Source organism: Aulonocara sp. 'chitande type north' Nkhata Bay, linkage group LG17, assembly GCF_057382095.1.
Source record: "Aulonocara sp. 'chitande type north' Nkhata Bay isolate Kocher_YH1m ecotype deep benthic linkage group LG17, A_spYH_male_GT1.1, whole genome shotgun sequence".
Taxonomy (NCBI): Eukaryota; Metazoa; Chordata; class Actinopteri; order Cichliformes; family Cichlidae; genus Aulonocara; species Aulonocara sp. 'chitande type north' Nkhata Bay.
The window spans coordinates 32,604,952-32,625,101 of record NC_141360.1 but is presented as its reverse complement, the minus strand read 5'-3'; the positions used below and the strand labels follow the sequence as shown (position 1 = coordinate 32,625,101).

The 20,150-nt window shown below is 39.9% G+C and overlaps 1 long non-coding RNA gene across 1 annotated transcript in view; it reads left to right on the top strand.

Moving 5' to 3' along the window:
* The first annotated feature begins 9,283 nt into the window (after window positions 1–9,283).
* LOC147310397 (uncharacterized) overlaps window positions 9,284–20,150 on the top strand; it is a 60,420-nt gene continuing 49,553 nt past the window's right edge. The window contains exon 1 of the long non-coding RNA XR_015125802.1: window positions 9,284–9,433. This is a non-coding gene — a long non-coding RNA (uncharacterized LOC147310397). The remainder of the gene's footprint in view (window positions 9,434–20,150) is intronic.

The following is a 20,150-nucleotide window of genomic DNA, read 5'->3' as shown; positions in this document are numbered from 1 at the left end:
CCTTATAATATATATATATATATATATATATATCCTAGGAGGGTTTTCGCTGGCTCCTTTTCAGCCTTCTTCAACTTCATGCAGACATTCACTCAGTGCAGCCACAGTCTGCTGCTGCTGGCCAAAGAGCAGCTCCACTGGAGCGATTTGGGGTTTAAGTGGCTTCCTCAAGGGCACCACAGTGGTGTTTGCCGAGGGTGTTGAGAGTATTGCTCATTCATTTTCCACACCTAGACATCCCTGAGATTATCTGCTCTGAAATCTTCTATTGCAAGTTCAAGTAAGAAGAAGAATTCCTTCCAGTATCTGTGATTATGACGCGCATAACCAAACCAAGAAGGTGTGTGTGTGTGTACATATGCACACACGTCTCAGCTTCCTTTGTTCTCACACTCCAGTCTTACAGTCTGTCGTGTGTGTCCCACTTCATCCTGCCGTATAATGGAAGTGGATGACAGCCACATCTGAAGTCAAGAGATGAAAGACATCATTTACAAGTTGGTGTCTGCTCTCCCTCTGTGCTCCATTTTTCACACACATGTGTGCACACACCCTATGCAGCAGCAGACCACGGCATCTCTAATACGCGATGATATCAAAGAATGAACATTTTCAGTCTCTGTCACATATTCAGTGACATTTTGTTACTGTGGTCGCTTTAAATCAACGTGAATCCTTCGTAAAACTATTTTTATTGATTTTATTTATGTTTGTTTTTTTTTACTTTTCTGTTGCAGTTAATTCTTAATTGTAAATCTCCAGCATGAAAGCCAAATGTACTAACTGGGTGTAAAGACAGATGCTCTAATAACTCAAGTTGGCACAAGCTGAGTTACACCTTTTAATAGAACATAGAAGTCCACACTGCCATTAAATAGTTGCTCCAGAGGTGTTAATATAATATAGATGCTCTATATTTATACTGTTTTGCTGTAGCTTTTTATAACAGATTCATAAATTTCCTAAAGATGGGATTTAACATTTTAGCTGAGTGAGGACAGTCTTTATATTTTGCTATAAAATTCCCATACTGACATATTAGTAATGCAATATCTGAGATTCTTTTGAACTTTCCCAATCAAGTTTCCTTCAAAGAACTTTACTTGGATGTTGGGGACAGTGACTACTCAGCTACCTAACCTCCAATTAATTGCTTGCATATTAAGAGTCTTTAAGTCATTGCACAGTGTATGTGCAATAGTGATACTGGTGATCTCTTGCAGTTGTGCAAAAAATGGCATATAAAACTGGTGCCTCCTTTTCAGGAGCATATATTAGGATGAGTTGGTTGGAGTGGGTGGGTATAATGGAGTGTCACCCTGGTGATAAAGAAAAAGAAGGTGAAGCTTTTTGCATGTTTAAAGTTGTTGGTGGGAAAGGATGCATTTCAGTTTAAACCAAGAGATTTTGCTAAACCAAACCACATTAAACCTAAATCCAACCAAAAAGCAACTGAAAACGGCTCTATGCCCATATTCCAACCATCCATCCATCTTTCTCTGCTTATCCAATTCAAGGTTGGATGAGGAAGAAAGGCGGGGTACCCCCTGGACAATTTACACTGAAATTACAAGGAAATGATTAAGAATTTGCAAATTTGCATGCATTTGCTCATTGCTTGCTTCCAGCAGATACAGTGCACACTGTATATTAAACAACAATGACACATGCTCATCGTTCACCTCTTGCCTCTTTGTTTCTAAAGCCTGGGAAAGAAACCTTGAAACAATTTCTTTCTTCCAATTACAAGAAACATAACCTGCCAGGTCTCATTGTGTTACCGTAATATCTGCTGCTACATTTCTCTGCATCCTACTGTACCCTCTGGCGTGCACAAACGCCATTAGAGGTTAGAGTAGAACCTGCACTGGCGTCAACCCTCTGCACCTTGTCTTGATGCCCTTGAGCGGTAATTGGTTGAATCCCCCCAGAATCTGACTTGAGGGCACAGAAATCCGCAGCTCCCCAATCAGCTGGCTGTCAATCATTCTGCCAACTAAACTAAAGCCGGGGATAACTAACAGGCTGAGATTGGAATTTAGAGTTAGAGAGACATAAATCTTTCCGACAACTTTGTGCTTGGCCAGGTAGCACTCTTAGAGGCAGAGGTATCACCAAATTAGATGATACGGATGTTGCCAACATGGTCGTTAGGGGAAAGCCCAACAGATAATTTTTTTTTCACAGTAAGTGGGTTTGCAATTTTCTTTTTACAAATATGTAAAGGTGACAACAACAAGACAGCCGAAGTAAGACTGAATGGGCATTTAGCTCCAATAGGGAGGCCTAAACATTTACATAAACACTTCATTTTCAGCTCCGTCTCAGCCTTTTTGGTATAGAGCACACACACACACACACACATATATATATATATATATATATATATATATATATATATATATATATATATATATATATATATATATATATACCAAATACATTATTAAAACGTTGCTGCCAATTAATAGAAATCAAACTCTAACTTTGTGTTACATGTTTTTGAACTTTCTCCACCAGCCATTAAAATAAAAAGTGTCCTGATTTAAAAGAAACCAAATATATCTGATACATTCAGTAGCCACATTCTTATTTACACCTTGTTACTAACAGGCTGGACCCCTAGTACCTTGAGAGCTGCCTTAATTCTTCATGTCATAGATTTAACAAGGTGTTGGAAACATTCCTCTGAGATTTTGGTCCATATTGACATGACAGCATCAAACACTTGATGCAGATTTGGTGGCAGCAACTATAATGTGAATTTCCTGTCCCACCGCCTCCCAAAGGTGCTCTGTTGGATTGAGATCTCGACTGGAAGCAATTTGAGTACAGCGAACTCACTGCCATGTTCAAGACACCAGTGTGAAATGATCTGAGCTTTTTGACATGGTGAGTTATTCTTCTGGAAACAGCCATCAGAATATGGGTACACTGTGGTTATAAAGGGATGGCCAATACCCAGGTGGGCTATGGCATGCTCATTTGGTACTAATGGCTCCACTGTACCAAGAAAATCTCCCCCAGACTAGTGCGCCAATTCAATTCAGTTTTATTTATATAGCGCCACATCACAACAGCAGTCGCCACAAGGTGCTTTATATTGTACAGTAGATCGTACAATAATAGATACAGAGAAAAACCCAACAATCATATGACCCCCTATGAGCAAGCACTTTGGCGACAGTGGGAAGGAAAAACTCCCTTTTAACAGGAAGAAAACCTCTGGCAGAACCAGAGACTCAGGGAGGGGCGGGGCCATCTGCTACGACCGGTTGGGGTGAGAGAAGGAAAACAGGATAAAAACATGCTGTGGAAGAGAGACAGAGGTTAATAACAGATATGATTAAATGCAGAGAGGTCTATTAACACATAGTGAGTGAGAAAGGTGACTGGAAAGGAAAAACTCAATGCATCATGGAAATCCTCCGGCAGCCAACGTCTATTGCAGCATAACTAAGGGAGGATTCAGGGTCACCTGGTCCAGCCCTAAATATATGCTTTACCAAAGAGGAAAGTTTTAAGCCTAATCTTGAAAGTAGAGCTAGTGTCTGTCTCCTGAATCCAAACTGGAAGCTGGTTCCACAGAGGAGGGGCCTGAAAACTGAAGGCTCTCCCTCCCATTCTACTTTTAAATACTCTAGGAACAACAAGTAGGCCTGCAGTGCGAGAGCAAAGTGCTCTAATAGGGTGATATGGTACTACAAGGTCATTAAGATAAGATGGGGCCTGATTATTTAACACCTTGTATGTGAGGAGCAGGATTTTGAATTCAATTATAGATTTAACAGGAAGCCAATGAAGGGAAGCCAAAACGGGAGAAATATGCTCTCTCTTTCTAGTCCCTGTTAGTACTCTTGCTGCAGCATTTTGGATTAGCTGAAGGCTTTTCAGGGAGTTTTTAGGACTTCCTGATAATAATGAATTACAGTCGTCCAGCCTAGAAGTAATAAATGCATGATCTAGTTTTTCAGCGTCACTCTGAGACAGGATATTTCTAATTTTAGAGATGTTGCGCAAATGGAAGAAAGCAGTCTCACATACTTGTTTAATATGTGCATTGAAGGACATGTCTTGGTCAAAAATGACTCCAAGGTTCCTCACAGCGTTACTGGAGGCCAAGGTAATGCCATCTAGAGTAAGAATCTGGTTAGATACCATATTTCTAAGATTTTCAGGGCCGAGTACAATAACCTCAGTTTTATCTGAATTAAGAAGCAGAAAGTTAGCGGCCATCCAGGTCTTTATGTCTTTAAGACATTCCTGCAGTTTAACTAATTGGTGTGTGTTACCTGGCTTCATGGACAGAAGGGGGAGCCACTCACTACTACCATTGAACAACTGATACAAAGCAAGATGGAGTCATGCTTTTATGTTGTTCATGCCAAATTCTGACCTTACCATCCAAATAAAGCAACATTTTTCCAAATTTTGATGTTGCCTCAGTTTCCTGTTCTTCGTTATAAAGGAGTGGAACAGAACATTCAAAGTGACTTGAATCACCTATCTTCCCCATTCGGATGCTTTAGAACTTCAGTAAAATGGCCTGGTAAATGGCCTGTATTTGTATAGCGCTTTACTAGTCCCTAAGGACCCCAAAGCGCTTTACATATCCAGTCATCCACCCATTCACACACACATTCACACACTGGTGATGGCAAGCTACATTGTAGCCACAGCCACCCTGGGGCGCACTGACAGAGGCGAGGCTGCCGGACACTGGCGCCACCACCAGTAGGCAACGGGTGAAGTGTCTTACCCAAGGACACAACGACCGAGACTGTCCAAGCTGGGGCTCAAACCGGCAACCTTCTGATTACAAGGCGAACTCCCAACTCTTGAGCCACAATCGCCATGTGGAACATGTCTACATATGTATTTCCACCGAGCTGCTGCCATATGATTGGCTAATTAGATATTTGTGTTAACAAGCAGTTAACAGGCATACCTGATTAAGTGGTCAGTGAACGTATATAGCACCCTCAGATCATAAACTACTTATTCTTAAAATAAATATGCTATCAACAAATGCTTAAGCCCTCTACTCTCAAGGGAACTTTGAATATGCTTAATAACAAAGAGTTTGTTTTAAAGGAAAAACGTATTGTTTTCATTATATCGTCATAAAGATTCTTGATAATAATCCAAACAGTAATGAAACAAAGACTTGTTATAAATGGTTGTGAATTCAGGTATCTGGCTTAACATTAGCTAATATTATCTATACCCTATGAGGTAATTGTCAACAAGCAAGATATTACCAACATACCCCAGATATTTTCCCTTTTGTTTTTTCTGCCGACCCACTCACAGTTATGCTTTCTAAATGAAAGTGTGGATAAACATGTAATTTATTTTTACAAAAGGGTGAGAAAAAAAGGGGGTTTTCTCTTCTTTTTTTTAAATTTCTGGTTGGCTGTTTGTTAAAGGACGATATGCTCCAAAGTGGTAGCATAATAACCAGCTCTGCTTTTCAAACCAGTAATAAAGTGTAATTTATTTTCTTTTTGTGTTCAAAGTGCTGGTTTCCCTTGAGGAAAACAGCAGCAGAAAAACTGTGCTGTAAAAAAAAAAGCATCATGTAAGCTATAAAGTTTCACCTTTGATCTCCGTGACCCTTAGCATCCTGCCAGCAGAAGTGTCCTTTTAATCACAGCTCTAAATCTGTTCTGGGTCCATGAGTGGCTGACCCTGCCACCTGACCTTCGTCGTGGGGGGAGGCAGGCATTAACACAGCAGCTCGGGGATCGATAGAGAATTAGAAGATTCACAAGCCATATTGCTTCTGCTCCTTGATCACACAGGAAGGATGGCAGTTGACAGTAATCCCTTTCAATTGTTATTAATCCTGCAAAATGACAATCTGCAGCGACACAATCTTCTCTTATCCCTCTTGGGGACATTCACTGATGTTTGTAAAGTAAACAATAGTAATTATAGCACACATATACTTGTGTATTTGTGCTATTTGCACAGATTTGTTAAGCATTTGTCCCTGCAATGAGCAGAATCACAGTAAAGAAGACAGTGGAAGCTGTGTGTTTTAATAAGGATGCGTCTCTGTTTTATTACTGATAGGTAATAAACTACTCCCCTTTTATATTAGCAGTTGGGGCCAAGCTGCAACATCCAGGGTAAAAAATGATGTGGAACTGGCAAAAATTGCGGATCTTACAGTGGCCACTTAAAGCTGAATCTAAAAGCACTGTTATTCCAGTGAAGTCCAGTTTTAACAGTTTTAACATTACTTATAAAAAAAAATGTGTTTACAGCATGGTAAAAAAAACAAAAAACAACTTTAATTACAAATTCTTTTTTTTTTAATTAACTCATCCATTTGGATAATATAGTTAAGAGTGTGGCCCTCTGATTGACAGGTGTCCTGAAACAGGCAGCTGGAGTCATTAAACTCCTCAGCGTTTGAGGTGCTGGTCCTTCTGAAAGTAACACCTGAGTGGTACAGCCCATCTAAGCAGTCAGATTTTTTTTTCTCTTTCTTGTATTTTACTGGTCTGTTACCGAGGACTAATTAGCATATATGTGTCTCTGGCTTTGGTCCTCATGGAGTTCATGAATGCAGCTTGCTGACCATGCCTGTTAGCGCTAGCTGATAAATTATCCTGCCACTCTTTTTTCCATGTAAGGTCACTTCTGGCTCCACAAAACCAAAATGGGAGGCACTAGAAACACGAACATTAAGGCTTCAAAACGCAAAGTGACAGTGGCTGCATTTGTTTTACAATCTAAAACATAAAGCACAGTTAAACATTAACGTACACCTTTCTACACCATCCAGTCTCCAGAAATTTGCAGGCAATGTGCAAGTGACTTAAATGTGCATTCTTTGTATTGGCCAGCAGGGGGTGATTCCTGGTTCGCCTAAAAAGCTCTGATTGGAATGATGTAGATGTCTGATGAGGTTTTGAAGACTAACTATGTAATGTTAACTTGTCCCCCATTGTGGATGTGTGACAACCATGGTGACAATATAGGATTAAGTGAATAAGGCCTAGAGATGAGCCCACAACTATCACAACCATGAGGATGAATATATATTCCCTGACCAGTTGTGAGTGGTCGCTAGTTTGATGACGGTGACTGGGAAAAGGACTGAGAAAGCCCCAGCCAGGCCTACAGCACCTGATTTCACCCAGTGAGAGCCAGAAATTTATTTTAAACAGAGTTAAGTCTATTTTGTAAATAATGGTCCCATTTAGAGAAAAAAGTCAATAGCATCAGGGTAGGGCCTGGTCCCCGTATGAGCATACAGTCTCCTCAATCAGAGGCTTGTCATGCCCAGTTGAAAAATTCAGAGGTGACAAGGGGCAGCATTTTTGACTAGAGGCCTAAAAACACCAGTCATCATGGCAGCCCTAATGGGCTTACTTCACCAATGCTCCAGTTGCAAATGACCGAGAAAAGTATGACCTGTTTCTACAAAATTCTCCCTTAACTTTTGCACAGTCACAGAAAGTAGTGACTCAGCATCTATATTTATATTAAGTCTGTGATCCAGTAGAAACTTGGATATTTTCGTCCAGTCTGCACAACATTTCATGGCAGTCCATCTTGCTGACACATTTCACTGCAAACCAGAAATGTTAACTTCATTTTTGAGCAACGGGAAAAGTTAGTGGATAACCAAACCAGATTTGTCGTTACAGCGACACAAATGTCCAAAAAAGCCAGCAAAAATATTGATGTGCCACGAGTTAGCCCTGCTATACTACATCGATAGCATGGCTAAAACTCTAGTTTAGTTTTCTCACATTTAGTCTGCATGGTGTACATAATTTTATTCTGACATTCAAGTGGGTTCACACTATCTCTCCCTGGCATCATGCGGTAAACCCCTGCTGAGCACCTCTCCCATTAAAATTCAGATGGATCAACCCTCCCATAATTCATTTCTGCTCTGGTGGGAGCATTGTGACAGAGAACAAGTGGCCATCTAGATGTTTGATGAGCATGATAATTATTTTAGCCATATGCCAAGGCTTTGCAAAGCACCTGATCAGAACCCAACATCAGGCGGAGATGGACTCGAGGCAAAGACACTGTTTGCCATTGACAAACTCTCTTTATTGACATTCTCTTAATTCATTATTTGCTCCTTTATCTCTCTCGCTATTTGCCAGTTTTTTGGGGATGTTCTTTTTTCCAATCTTTTTCATCTTGGCCATTACTTCAACCTCTCACGCCCGCACCCTGCTCACAGTTCCCTCTCTCACCCCCAGCCCCCACCTCCACCCCCATCCCGTTCACTTGATTATGTCGAGCCAGAGTCGGGGAAAGTGTCACTATGGAAACAGGGGCCGAGGCAGCGAAGGGCTGTCGATGTGAGAGAGGGGAAAAGGAGACAAAAAAGACCAAGAACTGGTCGGTGCTGAGGAATCCAGGAGTGGTCTTCAGATGCAGATATTCAAATAAAAAGCAGGGAGCAAATGATTCTTTGTATTTTTGATGTGGAAAATCCAGATGCAAATCTTTGTTGGATTTTTTTAATTCTTTGTGCAATAAGTACCAACCTTTCTTATTTCAGTCCACTACTTTAGCAGTTTCTCTTCACAGTCAGACATTCTCGAATCCTTAAATATCCCCTCAACCAATTTTTAATCCTCCCCTGTCTCTTCTGGGATTGATTTCCCTTATTAAAAAGATACCGATCAATAAATGATAAAGTCATTCACCAATGTTACACTGGAGCATCAATAAAATATGGAGTTGAATTGATTAAAAGATATGTTGATGGGCAGAAAATGAATGAAAAATGTTGTTCCTGAAATCTATCCTTTCTTTGGTGAATACTGCAAATTAAATATATTTGATTGACTGGATAGTTTTTTAAAATTGTGTAAAGTTTGATTCAGGGGAACCATAGTGCCTTTTTTAAAAACATTTTTATTAGTTAGTTTTAAGCATTAGTCCGTTCTTAAATAATCAGATTGTTAAAATCAGCCTCATGAGTTTCAGAAATTGGATTTTCTTAACCTTGGAGTACAGAAAACTCACCTTAGCCGATGAGTTTTGGATGCAATTTCAGTTCCAAGGCAACATACTTTGCAGCAAAGCTGAAAGTAATGATAAAAGCCTTGATTTCTTTTGTCACCCTTGAGTTTGAGGGTGGTGTAGGAGAAAGGAAAGACAGAAAGGAGCAGGTTAGAAAAGGGGAGGAGTTGAAAGAGGAGGGGGAAAAGGATGGGGTGGGGGCAGCCGCATGGGCGGGAGGGAGGGGAGGTATGATAGTGAGAGGGGTTGAGACAGTAGCAGAGTGAGCCAGAGGCAGGGAGGAGGCAGCGAAGGAGCAGCTCTCCTCCTGAGCCTCCATCCCAGAGAAGACAGAGAGGGAGAAGACAGAGAGAAGTCGACAGTCCCGCCTCACCGGCGCGTCTCCTGCAGCTCCTGAAGTTAAAACCGAGACATCCGTTGTGAGGTACGTTGCCTCTCACTGCCTCCTTTTGTGCATCACCTCCTTTCATCTTTATCAAAACTGGCACTGGTGATGTTAAGTAGTGTGTGTGTGTGTGTGTGTGCAGAGATCCTGCCAAGTACAAGGCTTTTTCAGCAGCAGGTTGCTCTCTCTCTCTTTATATGTGTCTATGTGTGTGCCTGTGTGTGAGTGAGACTACATGGAGCACAATGGGGTGTGATTTATTATAATGTCAGAGGCAAGTCTGCTGAGATGTAGTTTCTCTTGACATTTGAACACTGATAACACTCCCTTCAATCAGAGTCCTTCTCGGCACACTGTGACCTATTGTCACAAAGGACACCGACAAGAGTTGGTTAGTTTAGAAACTTGACTCTGATGGTGCGTCTGCTTTCATCTTTTCTTCTTTCTACTGGCACACAACTGAGCAAAAACTGGGGGGAAAGGCTTGTTGGCTCTATTTCTTGTGAAGCTTGCTTTAAATGCTATTCTTTTGATAGGCGTTAATCTTTATTGGTTTAAAAGAGTCACGCTGATCATTTTTCACACTTAATTAATATAATGCCATGTTTGATTTGTGCTAAAAAGTAACAACAAAATTCAAAGTGCAAAAAAAAAAACCCCAAAGTGGCAAAACTACATCGTATCTAATGAACCCATCTTTGCTGTAACTCTTTCCCTGACCTAACTCTCTCTTCATTAGTGCCATTAAGGGTGGTCTAATGTTATCAGACACATTGGCTGTATTGATCTGCTGACCCGTTCCCAGTGGAGCAATAGCCCAGACGAGCTCCCAGTCTTAATCTTTTACTGTGCTTTTTATGCAGCGGATACCAGAGGAGAGGGGAGAGTTATTGAGTGCAATAGCGCAGGGATTGTCTTTGTGCAGATGTTATGATGTCATAGTAGCTGGACCTTGTCCTTCCTGGCTGTACAGGAGAACATGTTTTCACATTAATGAACAAAAGGGAACAAAAAAGAAGTCAAACAATAAAAAAAGAGGGGTGGGTGGTAGTTTGAAGATTCATCATGGACCACACAGCCTGTGACATGAGCCTGTGTTTTTGACATTGTGATATGGCAGAAATTGTGCTAAAGGGCTTAATGTGGGATGATGTCATTTATTTTCGGCTGCAAAATGCTGATGCTATTTCACAGCCAGAAGGTGGATTATGCTTTAAAATAGAGCCCCAGTTGATTATTTGTGTGTGTACATTTCTTTTTTCCCAACAAAGCATTCCTGGCTTTAGCAAATAATTCTGTAATCATCATAATTTACCCAGCCTCGCAGTAGCAAATAAGAGCTATTCCCCAAGCTTTGTGCTGCTTTGCTCCAGCTTGCTGTATAATTTAGCGGCTTAGAATCCCTATTTTGTTAGAAGAAGTACCTCATTATTAATTTTCAATGAGCATCATAATGTTCTCTGCGTCATGTCAGCTCAGTTTTAAAATAACACTTTTGTCCTCTATGAGAAGATAGAGTGTGCGTTGCATAATACCTGTTGATAAGCCTTAAATAGGAGCGTTTCCCACTAAATAAATAAAATTTTAATTTGCTCATGTTTATAACTTGGTAATTTCTTTCTGACTTAATCTATTAATCTTTTGGTCTAAACAGTGGGAAATAAAATATTGAAAAATGGGCATTAAAGTTTCCACAACCCAAGGTGATAACTCGGTTTGTGTTGACTGTTAAAACTCAAAGACGCTGAGCTTAAAAGGCTTATCAACTTTCACGATTGATTTTCTTATCGATTGCTGTCAGCTCCATCTATCCGCGCTCTTGCAAGTGTAGTCCTACAGTAGATGCATGTATTCATGTGCCCGTGGGCAGCATCTGCATATGTGTGGACGTGCTTGTGGATGGCAAAGAAAGTATATGGAGATCAATGCAAGCAGCTGTTCTCTCTACACTTCAAACGCTGCTCTGTTGTTGGCGCCGCAACGCTCCGGCAGGCCTCGCGCAAGGGGATCAAAGGCTAATGAGAAAGCCATCGCACAAACGCACCCGGCAGACCCATGAATATTGATACCGCTCAGGAGGGAGAGAGAGGGAGGCAGGGTATCTTCCCTTGCTCAACAGCATCCAGAAAAGTGTTTTTTTTTTTTAAAAGAAAAAAAAAACAAAACAAGAAGAGGGTGGGGGAGCGAGTGGGGGGTCCAAATGTACATTGGAAATGCTTTGGGGTTTAAACCATGCTAGAATAGGTGGACGACTGCTGAAGAGGTTGACGACAAACCTCCCCTAGAATGGGTAAAACGCTCGTGTTGCTAAAGCCATCAATACTTTAACTTGAATTTCAATGAGCAGAACATTAAACTCCTACAACAACTCCCACGATAGAAACAACCAAATCTAAGAACTGCTAATATATCACCAGAAAAATCAGTGATGTTATATATATTTAAAACTCAAGCGAGATATATAATCTAAAACCGAATCCAAAAAGTCTCCTTTGGCTTTCTTTACTTGAGATAACATGAAAAATCCATCTCTAAGTAGCTGGAGTGGTGGACCAAAGCATTCTGCCTGTGCAAAGCTGTTGCTTCAACACATGCCACTGTGTTGTGCAGTGTACCACTGCCTGCAGGTGACATGTTCCCTCCATGTTTCTTACTGCAGGGTGGTTATTTGTCTAGCAGCACCTCCTGAGTGTCATTCCTTTGTTTCTCCTGCTGATCGATGGCTACATGGCATTTTAAAATTAGGTCCTTCTCCAGCATTCTCCTTCTGAACATCTTCCCCCGCCCCCTCTCTGGCTAAGTTTATAAAAAATAAATAACTAAAACAAGCCAAAGGTGACATTTAGGATTTTCTAATCCACTAAATCCAGGTGAAGGTAAAGAACACAATGAAATGTTTTTCTTGCCGGTATGTCACTTCAGACCATTCCTGCTGTCAGCAGGCGGGCAAATAGACACTGGAAGGAGGACAAGTAAAGAGGCAGGCAGGCAGGCAGTCAGGCAGGGAGCGGGAGAGTGATGTAGCAGGAAGGCCGTCTACAGTATGTGGGCGACTGTGCTTCCATCTTGACTTGGGGTCGTAAATCAACTCTCCCCTCCGGGGCCTATCTCCCATTCTCAGACCTTCACAACAGCTTGTTCTCCAGCCTGTGACGGGAAGGGCTGTTGTCACAGCAGCTATCGATCGTGTGGGATGAGTTTGTCGGACCGGGGGATTTCACCCATCTGAGCGTGGTCACTGAAGTGTTCTGTCTTGTCTCTGTCTGTCTGTGGGCTACATGTTCTGTCGAATGCCAAGTCATTACGAGCTCCTGTCAGCTGAATCTCGCACAGTTTTGGTCCAAAATGTGAGCTGCAAAGTAAAAAGAAGGACTACAGATGTTTTGGGTGATAAAATTAGAATGCTTTATAGACTGGACCTTTTAAAGATATTTTCCTCGGTCTGTTAAAACTTCAATAGACTGCTAGGGGCAAACTATTTGATCTGCTTTCAGACTCAAATAGCCCCAAACTTATATACAATAAAAAATAGTTTAAAGCAAGAACAAGTAGTGTTAAGAGTTCTAATTTAACCACTAAAATGGTTTGCAGCCTTCCAGATATACCTATTGCTTTCAGCAGATTGCATAAGAAACATTTGCTATGATGTTATGTCAAAAACATTAATGTATTATGCACAATGGTTTTGTATGGAGCAGACTTTTGTGTAATAACATGATGATGTAATGTCCGTGTGATGTCCACTCCAACAAGAGAACAGAATAAGAAATGCCGATGAAAAGGCAGATATGCGAAGGACAGTTATTCCCATTATCTGAACTGCTAACGGTGGCTAAAACGGCTGGAAAGCAACTCTTATCACCACCAGCAGCAGCAAGCCTCGATAGAAATCATGTTAGGCTGCAAAGAAAACCAACAAACAAACAAACAAACAAGCAAAGCAAGAGTAGATTTGCAGCACTGGAGACAGTGCTTGGAGTGAAGGAATAAATAAATAGGAAAATTACATTGGCATTAGATAGCATACATTAATGGCAATAAGTGGACAGAAATCAGATAAAAAAGTAAAAAAGCTTTGCTGTTTATTTCTTTTTTAACTTCTTTATTTGTTTTTAGTGTTTACCCATTTATGTGTATTTAATATTACAGAAGGCTAATGTGACGTGTAACAATAAGTTAGAATAACATTATATTTTTAAAAATTATTGCCCGCTTAGGGTGAGGGCTTACAAAAATAATTCAGTTACTGTTTATGATTGCCACGTCACAGCTGTCTGCCAAACTGTTTACTGGTCAATTTCAGATCATCTGTTAACTGTTTATTTAACTTAGGGTCACTGGAGCCAATCCCAGCTGTAATAGGGAAGGAGGCAGGGTACGCCTTGGACAGAGCGCCAGTCCATCACAAGGCCAACAGAGGCAGAAGGAGCAAACACTCTCACATACACACCTACCGACCACTGAATCACCAGTTAACCTAACAAGCGTTTCATTGCTGTAGGAGGACACAAAGGCCCGAGCTGCAAGCCAACAGTACTAACCACACCACCACCCCAAGCTCACTACAAATCCAGCTACACAAACACTTTCTGGTTAAAGATTATTGATTGAATTTGTAGATACATTTTGCACATTCGGGTTGCAGTTAGTCAATTAGCATTCCTTAGCATATAGTACACACTGGAAACTAGCAGTAGCTAGCCTGAATGTTTTCAGGCACCTCTAAAACTTATAAACGTTACGTCTTCATATGAGGTTCATATCTTAGGAAAGCTTTACTATGTGCAATACCACGCCTAGTACCAGTACTTATGTAAAAGGTATGTGGCAAAAACTGCTTTTAGACATTTTGACCATTGATGTTAGTGGTTAAGGGAGATTTTATAGAGAGAAGAACCTTCCTCTGCTGCTAATTTACATATTTAAGAGGTTTAATGGTGGTCCTTGATAGTCTTAGCACTTTAACACTTAACATGTACTTTACTAATCATCTTGGTTGTTTTTTTTTTTGATTGCTTTCATGCATTTTGCAGATATTTTTGATATTGTTTGGTTTTACCAGTACCTCTATGTTTAATCTTATCCTTTAGTCTGCTGTCTGATTGTTATGTCTGGGCAAAGCAATTCTGCTTTTAACCCCACCAGTTTTTAAAAAAGGGGTTTTTTTTGCCTGTCCCATTTGGTTCTTTAGCCGTCAGAATTGTTGTCTGAAGGCCAACAAGGATACCCAATGGATTTACTTTACCAAGTGGATCATCACGGCCTTGCCGTATTGGTCCATTCGATCAACCTTTGTTGTTATTATTTATTTTATTTTATTTTCAGTTGTTACAGACGGGACAGACATGACTAGGGGAAAGGAAAGGGAGAAAGAAAGATGAAGGAAAAGAAAAACAGAGGGGAAGAGGGACAGTGAGAAAGGGCACTTAAAAAGAGAAAGAGAAAGAAAAAAAACCTCCTGGATCACCTGTTGAGAGAAAAAGAAGAGAAAACAAGCAAAAAAAAAGAGAGCAACATAATAAACACAACACCATCACATTAATCTAGCTAAGTGTAGCAGCAGTAAATGCTAAATATTGAATGTTGTGGTGCAGCACGCAGGACCGACAGCACACAATGTGCTTTGAGGTAGCAGCCAAGAAAGGTGTAGTTTATGTCTATGGACAGTGAACACCCGTGTGCACACCTGTGTGGATCAGCGCGCTTGTATTCAAAAGTTTTCCCCATGTAACGGTCTGCTAGAGGGTGTAGGGAGCCATAGCCCTGTGCCCCAGGGCATGAAGCAGGCATGGAGGAGATCCAGGCCCCAGACATCCAGAGGCCCCAGAGTGCGAGAGCCCAAGGAGGCCCACCGGAGGGGCATCCGTGCCACCCTCCTGGGAAGAGCTGAGGAGAGCCCCAGACGAGGGGTCACCCAGCAGCCACGGAGCAGAAGCCAGAGGGGGTTGCACTGGCCGGCTCTGCCGGCAGCCAGCTATAACCTCACCAATTTAAGAAGCTCTGGATATTTTCAGTCAACGATTGGCAAACAAGCTACAATGACAGCGTTTTATGTATGTATTTAATATTTATTTATTTCTCCATTTTCCTCCCAAAGCAATAATTTAGATTTAATGTATTACTATTTTTTGTTGTTTTAAATATTCAAATTAAAGAAAAAAAATTATTAAAATGCTATTTAAAACAACGATTTTTTAAAATTGATACTCAAATGAAATGGGTATCCCGAAATCTTTGGGCTGGGACTATTTTTCAGGCATCTGGTCAAGATTTCAGGAAATAATTTCAAGACTGTATTGGACAAACAATTGGCATCATGTTGTTTAATGACCTTTAGAGGTGCTATTAAACAGCTTTTGTTACTACAAGATAAAAAATGTTGCGGCCTACTGTGTTAGACTTTATACTAAACTCAGCTAAGCTAAACAGTTTCATGCTATAGCCTGATATTTTTAGGATAAATTCAACAAAACTCATTTAAAAAACATTTTTTAACTGTTAATATACCTTTTAATGTTAAAGTTTTAATCTTCGTTTATTGCTCAATTTTAAGATCTCTGAGGAGTTTACATTCATCCTAGCTTTAAGTTTTAATGTACTTTGTTAATTCATTTTGTGTGGATAATGTAAAACCTGGTGAAAAAAAAAGAACATACACAACACGTTTCAATTGTCAGGAATTATTCATCAGCACATGATCAAAAATTATTACTGGTTTTTGGTCTTAAAACTATGTAAATACAACCTTAGATGTACTACAAAATAGGTATCTGAAATAGTATCTGAAAAATTAAGTTCACTCTTACCTTAGGAAGCTAAGTATCAGCCAGGTGCCACTAATCAATCTTCAACAACATCATCACTGTGTGAGCAGCTCTATAAAAGCAGAAGATCTGAGAGCATTCAGGTCTGTGTAACACAACACCACGGAGGTAAAGACATCAGCAATGTATCTGCAAGAAGCAACCAATATTGGAAGGGTTAAAAGACCATTTCCAAACAATTTTAAGTCTCCAAAGTAAATTATTAAAGATTCAAATGTGACGCCATCTAGCCAACAGCTAAAGCTTGGTCTGAATTGGCTCATACAACAAGACAGCAATAAATCTACAAGAGAATCGCTGAAAAAGTAAATAATCAAGGTGCTGCAATGACCCAGTCAAGGTCCAGAGAGCCGTGCATTAATGATAGCCCGCTAACCTCAGTGAACTGAAGCAACAAAAGTCCTGCCCAGTGATGTGAGAGGGTTATACAGAACACAAAATACTGTTAGACTACTGTTAGTATACATTCTCATCCCAACGTGTAACAAACTGACGAATGTGACAAATCGTCAGTATGCTACGTGTTCGGAGGCATGAGAGCTATAAATGTGTTTTATGTGTGACATGAAAATCAACCTAACAAAGTACGTTTAAAATTGTTCACTTTCAGATCTTGAATCGCTTTGGAAAACACTATTTGATAGAGTTAAGGTTAGGGTTAGGGCTGGAGCCTCTGCTCTAGGTGTGTCTTAATGCCACGAGTGGCTTTCTATTGGTTTCAATTGATAACCCAGAGCTTTCATAAGGGCGTAGAAGGGTACTTTTTGCCTTACTATGAGACACCTAGGGGCGTGACAAATTGTTGGTATGTTAAGCACTGGGAATGATAGTGCTCTGTAGTATAAGTTATTGCTGCTAAAGGTGATTCTACCAGCTTTTGAATCATAGGATATACCTAATATTTCCTAAACGGCTTCTGAATTTTCCCTAAGTTTTTGGTAAATAAATATTGACATTGTGTACTATATCATTTTGTATTTACTGAATATAAAACCTGGTGAGAACTGGATGAGTTTTATTATGTCTTGATATGGCCTTAGAATTGAAAGAAAGTGTTTTTGTGAGTTTTTTATGACAGTTAAGTTTCATCAAATGTTCCTTGGTGATGGTTCCTACTGATGTGTAGCTTACATAAGAGATAACCATCGGCTTTGCTAAACTAAAACTTGATACTTAAAACAAGGATACCATAAAAACTCTCTACATTAAATCTGTTTCTAAACTATATAATAATGAAAACACCAACAAAATTAATGAATATGCAAATGTCAAAAGAAAGAACGCACTTACAGCATGTTTGTAGAAGCAAACCTATTAATTATTCACTAAGACAACTATTTGTAGTAAAAAGCCCCTGTGGATTCACTGTTTACTATGCTACAGTGCATATGTTAATGCATATCAGATGATGTTCAGGCGCCAATGAATGTTATGCTGAGACAGTGTGTATCAAAGTGAACCCGATGCAGAGGGGTGAAACCGTGAATAATTCTCATTATGTGCAGATTCTGTGATCCATTTGACCTGTAAAGCAAGTAAACAAAGCTCATGATGCTCTAAGAAAGCCTTAAAACAAAATGACATGGTGATGCAACACCCTGACTTCATTGATTCTGTGCTGTGGCTACATCTTTATTTTCTTGGTATGTCCCCTGCTGGAGTTCGTACATGGTGAGAATGACATTATGTTTCAATGAGTGCTGTGGTGAAAAATTTCAAAGTTCAATCAAATGCAAATTCTATTTATGAACAGTGCTCCTAAAAAATAACATTGTATACCAACGGATCTCCGATAGTATTCTCACCAAAGTCAAACTACTTTAAAACCAAGTAGTTAAAATATTCACCAGCGCTCTTTTCACTCTTTGAAAGCCAATTAGGTGAAGGTTTCATGGAAATCGGGGACAGCATTTGATCTCCTGATGTCATTTTGAATTCAAGAGGGAATAAATTACACAAATTCCAAAATTAAAAAGCCCATTCCTCCACCTCTCCCTGTCAGATCTCCTGTCACTTATCCAGATAAAATCTACAATTAGGTGATTTTTTTTTTCCACACTTTGGTTATTTGACAAAAGCTTGCACCAATTTAAATGCGTATTTGATTTATGGTAGCAGATGCTAAAGCGTAATCAAAAGTGCAATTTAAAATGAGTTTTAAGTGTCTGAAGAAAAGCACATCAACACAACAGTCCCTACATTACAGAAAAATGAATTCAATCTCGATGGCCATGGACGAGTCATGTAAATGACAACGCACTGAAACTGATAATAGAAGTAATATTGCGCCACCATGTCACCAGTGCTTCCATATTCTTTGTCCTCGGGCAGTTTCAGAGTGTTTCTTCATCTTGTTTCCTCCCCCTGCGAGCCTAGTTTGTGAAACACCACCGTCGCTGCACACAAGAGCACACCCACTCAACCTCCAGCCTGCTGAGAGCACTTGAAAGCAATTTTCTTTTAATCAAGTTCACTATAAAAGCCCCTCTGATGCCAACCTGAGCAACACTACCATTTTGGGGTTTTTTCCCAGCTCCATCCATTGATTTCTTTATGAGCAATATGAAATGCTGTTTACCTCAGAAAGAGAATTTGCAGAGTTTATTGCTCTTTCTGGACAGATGCAAATGGTGTTGCGCTGTTGGATGGTTTCAAATTTGAAATAGTTTTAAAGGTCTGCAGCACTTATTTTCATCACCTTTTCTGAAAATGTCTATAAGCGCAGAATAAATTTGAGTCTACTGAAATTTACTGAAGCCTAAAATATTCTGTGGAAAAGATTTTCCATAAATAAACCAGCAAATGTTTGACTCTGTTAATTAAAGAGATACTGAAAGAACTGCAACTGTATCCATTTTATTGCTGTATGTGGTCGGGTTGGCCTAAAAATAACTGTTTAAAAAACAGATAACAGGCCTAAAACAGAGGTTTACAGAGGAGATCACTCTTGGAATTTCTTGGTGGAATCATTAAAGATGTAAACACTTTAAATGTGCTATAATTGTGGAATTTTATGAGTTAATGTGTTTTTAAAGGGGATCTATCATACTTTTCTTTATTATCTGTCACATATACACCGGTTCAGTGGTGGATGCTCTCATTAAACAGGGCAAATGTTTTAAATTATGAAATCACCGCATGCACTAGTAGTCCATTTGAGCCAAAAGCTGATCTTAATGTTCAAGTTTATAGATGTTTTTTACCTGTGGATATCAAAGATCCAACATAGCTGATTTAAATGGCTAAATGAACTCCTCGACATGTCTTGAAGATCTCCAGAGTCCTGGTAACGAACTAATCATCTGATTCAGGTGTGTTGACCCAGGGTGATATCTAAAACCTGCAGGACACTGGGCGTTGAGGCCTGGTGTTCCCCACCCCTGCCTTATATGGTCATCTCAGGCACGTAGCTTTCACTGCCCCACCCACCTGCTGTTCAAACCAGTCAGACAATTAGAAGAAATTTGGTTAAATGAGGGGGAGGCCACAAAGGGAAAGGAGCCAAAGCAGCCTTGTTCAGGAACTGTGCCAAGGCACAGTTAAAAAATTTGGAACTACCCTCCATGTAAGTCCACTCTAGTAGAGTTCAAGAATAAAAAATATGGAGTTGAAAAAGTGCCCAACAGATCAATCTTAATAAAAGAGAAAATCCTAATCCTGGAAAAGCTTTTTAAACACTCTCAGATGATTTATAATGTGAAATTACTCCAAAATTGCATTTTTAGTAATTGTAATTCTACTAAATGTGATTATGCTTGATATTTTTTTTTTTTTTTTTTTTTTTTGCGCACACTCAGTTTGAACTCTTCTTAAGCACTTTCAGCACTTGTGCCTCCTCTTGATGTCCTCGGAGGAAATAAGTTTCTGCTGTATTAAATTAGTAAAGAACATATTGTAGAACCACTTAACAGTCACTGACCTTGAAAGCGAAG